The sequence below is a fragment of the Lolium perenne genome, chromosome 5, assembly GCF_019359855.2.
Source record: "Lolium perenne isolate Kyuss_39 chromosome 5, Kyuss_2.0, whole genome shotgun sequence".
NCBI classification, from domain to species: domain Eukaryota; kingdom Viridiplantae; phylum Streptophyta; class Magnoliopsida; order Poales; family Poaceae; genus Lolium; species Lolium perenne.
In genome coordinates this window covers 107543269-107549454 of record NC_067248.2, presented here as the reverse complement: position 1 = coordinate 107549454, position 6186 = coordinate 107543269, and positions in this window count along the sequence as shown.

The window sequence follows — 6186 nt, the reverse complement described above, 5'->3', positions numbered from 1 at the left end:
CACCAATGTGTGGCAAGACACAAGGTAATGATATGGTGAGTGGTGATGAAAATTGCAATGTTCATATTGAGCTTAATATTGATGAGTCTTCATCTCTATCTCATTGCAATGCTTCATCTATGGACATAAACACATATAGCACTATAAATCATCTACATGCTTGTGTTAATAGTCCTTGCATATCATGTGTAAGTTTGTTGAATAAATCTCAAGATGATATGCTTTCTTTGTCTTGTGACCATGATAAAAATGCTTCTATTTCCTCTAGTTGTTATGTGACTAACAATGTAGAGGAAACCAAAAATTCTATTGGTCAAGACAAGATCTTGAAAGGAGCCTCAAGTAACTCCTCATCTTTATCTCACGGTCCTCATATATGCCTTATGGCCAAAGGTTTCACGGTACCTCCTACCATGGAACCTAATATTTCTCGTGGTGATAAGGATGAGGATGAATATGAAGAAGAGGATTGAGTTGTCTCTCTACGCGATAAGGGTAAGAGTGTATTCAAGGTTCTTTACAAAGATAAAATTGCTAGCTCTCACTTCTTTGAAATCTTGACTACCGCTATTGAGAGCCAAAAACTTATTTGGATGCATGAGAACACCATTGATAAAAAGGGTGCTCTTGAACGAGAGTATGCCGATGATGTAGCATCATTAAAGAATGAACTTGAAGAAGAACAAGAGACCGTAGCCTCTCTTGAAGAGCAACTTGAAACCCTTGAAGTGTCTCAAAATGAAGTAGTTTCTAAACTCACTAAGGAAAGAGACCATGCTAAAGCTCAAGTAAAAATGCTTAAAAAGGAAAATTCCAAAGTTGGCGTTGGTCATGATAAACTTGTTAAGGATCTAGATGATCTAGACAAGGCCCACAAGGTCTTGGAGAGCGAACACTCTATCCTCACCAAGTCCCATGAGAAACTTCAAGCTTCCTATTTAAAAGAGCATGCTATGTTACCCTCTCTTCTTGATATGTCTTGTGATGATGCTTGTGCTACTAACTCCACTTTTTGTGAAGCATCTATCTTGAAGGAGAATGTTGAGCTAAGGGCTCAACTTGAATTGCTAACTAGAAATTATGGGAAATTGGAAGAAAATCATGGAAAGCTTTCTAGCTCCCATGAGGATCTTCTAGCTTCTCATGATAGGATAAAGTTAGCTCATGAGGCTATCATATCAAAGGCAACACCTTGTGAGCCTCATGTGGATACTAGCACTACTACTCAAAATGCTATATTACCATGTGCTAGTCCTAGTAATTCGTCCACTCATAGTATTGCTAAATCTTGTGATGAATTATCTTCCTTTCCTTGTTGCTCTAACAATGAAGGTTCTACTTCCTCTATTACTTGTGTTGCTACTAACCATGTAGAGGAAATCAAAGAGCTCAAGGCCCAAGTCACTTCTTTGAAGAACGACTTGGTAAAGAGTCATGAAGGGAAATGCAAACTTGACAAGATGTTGAGTGTGCAACAATCCCCCAATGACAAGAGTGGACTTGGATTCAACTCCAACAACAAGAACAAGTCCAAGAGCAACAATATTAAGAAGGGTCAATTACAAGTCAAAGACCCGGCGAAGATTGTTTGCTTCAAATGCAAAATTGAAGGGCATCATGTTAGATCTTGCCCTTTGAAGAAGAAGCAAAAGCGAAGCGGCCTCAAGCTCAAACTCATATTCAACCTCAAGTTGAAGAAATGCCACTTCCCAAGAAGAATCAAGCCAATGCTCCCATTGTGGAGAAATCTAGTGAGAAGAAGGAGAAGAAAAGAACTTGCTACATATGCCGCGAGAAGGGCCACATCTCCTCCTTTTGCACTATTGGTACCTCATCCAACTATATCACCATTGATGATGTTTATTCTCTTCGTAAGGATGAGGGGGGCAACGTGTTTGCCAAATTTGTTGGTGCTCAAAGTGGTGTCAAGAAAAGAACCATTTGGGTTGCCAAGCCTATTGTGACTAACCTCTTAGGACCCAACTTAGTTGGGGACCAACAATCCAAAACTTGATCAATATGTTCTTGTTGGAGGGCATTGGAGACATGGCTACATCATGAAGAATTAAGGGATCTTCATCATTTATATTATATCAAGCCAAGTATTTTGGTTATCTTGCTTCTATCATATATCCAATGTTCCTCCTTGCGGTAACATGTGCTCAACTCATTTCTATTGAAAGTTACTCGCCCCTTTGCATGTGTTAGTTTTGTTCCTAGCATGTATTTGTATATGTTTTGCTTCCTACTTGATTTTCTTGAGAAATCAAGTCTATGTATGTTGGGTTGCACACCATGTATTTGTGTTTGTGTTGGAGCCTCTTTGCATCTTGTTGTATCTTATATGGCTCTTATGAGCAATTAATGGACTACCCCATTTTGGGGGAGTGGTATTCCTTTTGGAATTTCACCATCCTAACAATGTGTGTACATGAGGAATATCACTTAGAATTGATATTGCAAAATTATCTAGTCTCTATGTGGTATGTCATCTTCATGAGAAATTCAAATTCTAATGTCCATTAATATCTCTAGTTGGATCTTTTTTTTGCCTCTTGTGAAGTTAAATTCCTTATCACATTATGGGGGAGTAATAAGCTTTGTGCATATTACAAGCCTAGAAAATGTGAACATTTGAGGTTGTGTCACATAGAATTGCTATTGTAAATTATCTCTCTCCTATGTGGCATGTTTGCTCAAACAAGTTCCAATTTGCTTAAATGGCTTCATTGCTAATATCTTTGTGGATCTTATTTGTGAAAGTTTTTCTTGGCATGGTTTTTCACAACGTGTCCCTCAATACACTTTATGAAAAACCATGTGCTTCAATTCATACTATTAATTGCTTTGCATGTTGGTATGAATACTATTAATTTCTTTGCATGTTCGTATGAATACTATTAATTGCTTTGCATGTTGGTATGAATACTATTAATTGCTTTGCATGTTTGTATGAATACTATTAATTGCTTTGCATGTTGGTATGACTAATTGAATCTATCAAGAAACTCTTTTTGCATGATGGTTAAATCTTATCTTTTACCATATGCTTTATTTGTTGCAAATATGATCTTAGGTATACTTACAAACTACCACCGGGAAATATTTCCTAAATACCTCTTGTCCTAGGACAATTGGCAATCTATTATGAGGTAGATATTTATTGATCATATTTACATTGGCTCATGTGTTTAATTGCCTTATTCATTGCCACGAATTAGTTGTGCTTTGACTCCCATGTGTCTTCCTTGCATCTTATGGATCTAATTTGTCTAAACTTTCTTAGCATTTTAGTAGATATAGGTAGCGTGATGATCCTAGTTTTGTGCATTTTGTATTCATATGCAAAATCCTAGATAATGCACTAATCATGGGGGAGCTCTCCTATATTTGTTAGAATGCTTAACATCTCTTGATCATTATCAAAAATTTGGTTTTCGGAGACATAATTTTTTTTGGTACTTTGTGCCATCATAAAAAGTTTCCAGGGTTTGGTTTACTTGTTAGAACCTTGCTCTCTTGGGAGTTGGTTATCTCATTGCTTTGTGTTTAAGTTTAATTAGCTTCTTATAATGAGATAAGTCTTTGGAGTCAATCTTGTGTTGATTTTATTCTTTGATATAATTTGGGCAACCATTGTCTCTTGATTTATTTGGTGGTTTTTCCAAATTGTATCCTCCGTTGGTTCTTGAAAGTATTGTGCATGCATATTGAATATATGTATATCTTGTGGTATGTGTTACTTTCCTTGATCCAATATATAGGGTAAACTCCATCAAATCCTAATTTGGCTAAGATATGCATGAAATTCAATTTCATATCTATATGCACATAGTTTTGTGGAGTTTGTCATATATGTTGTAGTGTGTCTAACTACTTCGGACCCAATTAGTTTGGGGACCTTTTTGTACTTACCTTTGTGTTAGGTACAATGGATATGCATTGGATGCTTGTCTCACTCTTGGGGAGAAGTGGTGACTCAATGGTAACTTGAGGCAAGCTTGGATGGTCAACGAACACATATCTACTACATCCTCACCAATGCCATCTCGGTAACAAGTATCTTCTCATGCATATTTTTCTAGCATCCAACCATGTGGTTGCATCGTGGCATGAATCTCTTGATTTTCAAATGTTGTGCTTCTTGCTAAAGTCTTAACGAAACCTCTTTATTGCGAATGTGAGTAATTTGAGATGAGTACATATGTTGGGAAGTATATAAAATCATGCTCATGATTCACCCATCCCATCTATGCCTATCTAGCAATTTTATTGCATATCAATTTGATATGGGCTAAGCCCAGGGATGTGCCCGATCTTCACGGATTTGAAGGGGATTCGTGGGGGTAGGTGGATGAACGCGATGAACACGTGGGGGAAACGCGGGGATACACACACACACGGATACAATTCGAGTTTTCCCTCGTTGGCTCGAAACACCAACTCGATAGAGATTGCAGGAAAAGACCTTCCGGTAGAAGTCCCGCAAAGAGATCGACTAATCGAAGCTCGGGAGATCTAGAAGGGCGAAAAGACCGGAAGGTTTGATGGAAGTGCAAGCAAAAGACCAAATAGGTAGAAGTGCAAGCAAAAGATCAAACAAACGGTAGAAGTCGCCAAAGAGATCTTCACGAGTCGATAGGAGCCCGGGTGGTGATACAAGATCATAGATCTAGGTAAGGTTCCCACAAGGGTGAGCTAAGCTCAGGTTTTCTTTCAAATCAAGTCTAATCTGAGATCTGAGCCAACTAGGCTATTTATAGGTGGGGGGCGAAGAGTTAAGTTACATGCTGAAAAGTGCTGTTGTGCTGAAGTTCGCGGGGGCGGAAGTTCCGGCCGTCTTGGGCGGAAGTTCCGGTCAGGGGCGGAAGTTCCGGTCCTGGGGGCCGGAAGTTCCGGCCAGGCCGGAAGTTCCGGCCAAGTTCCGGCCAAGTTCCGAAAGTCGTCCATTTCCTTGCAGTAACATCCAGGGGCCTTTTCGTGGACTTTCGGAGCTTGGGCGGAACTTGGGCGGAAGTTCCGACCGGGCGGAAGTTCCGGTCCCTCGGGGCGGAAGTTCCGGTCCGATGCTTTTTCCTGCGCGCTGGAGGGCATCTTGGGGGCATCTTGGGGGAATCTGGCCGGAAGTTCCGGTCCTGGGGGGCGGAAGTTCCGGCCTGTGCGCTGTAGCTCCGTCTTCATCGTTTCCAGCTCTCTCTCCAACGCCTTGGTCTCCATGGCTTGTGTCTTGGTCGATGTACCTGATTGAACATAGGGTATTTGCATGAAGTAGCAAGCCATCCAAGGGGGTGTCAAAGTCATAGGTAGAGAGGAGCGAATTCACCTCTTGGCGTAGTGCTTGGGCTCGAGCTCGTGTCATTGGACCACGAGGAGGGCTTGTCGGTCTTGAGGCGGCGGTGTCCATAGGCCACCCCGTATCATCTCCCCCCCCCTTGGGAAAGAGTCGTCCTCGACTCTAAGTTCTCCTCATCTCCATGATATGGTGAAAGGTCGGACACATTGAATGTGTTGCTCACCAAGTACTTGGATGTTGGTATGTCGATGACGTAGGCGTTGTCGTTGATGCGCTTGAGGACCTTGAAGGGACCATCACCTCGAGGCTTGAGTTTGGAGTTTCTTTCTTGAGGGAAGCGGTCCTTGCGAAGGTGTATCCACACTAGGTCGCCTTCATTGAAGATCCGTGCCTTTTTCTTCAAGTTTAGTCTTGTGGCTTGACGGAGAACTTGTTGCTCGATTGTTGCCCTTGTGTCTTCATGGAGTTTCTTCATGTATTGTGCTCGCTTGTCGATGTCCATGTTCACTTGCTCATGTAGCGGAAGAGGTAGGAGGTCAATCGCCGTAGGTGGTTCAAAGCCGTAGACGACCATGAAGGGGCTTCTCATTGTTGTAGAGTGCTTGGCGCGGTTGTATGCAAACTCCGCATGTGGGATGCAATCTTCCCATGCTTTCAAATTCTTCTTGACAAGGACTCGGAGTAGCGTGGAGAGGCTTCGGTTCACCACTTCGGTTTGCCCATCGGTTTGGGGGTGCGAGGATGATGAGAACAAAAGCTTGACGTTGAACTTGGCCATTAGTGTCTTCCAAAGATAGCTCATGAACTTGACATCTCGGTCGGAGACAATGCTTCTTGGTACACCGTGGAGTCTCACAATTTCCCTAAAAAACAAGGAGGCAATGTGTGAAGCA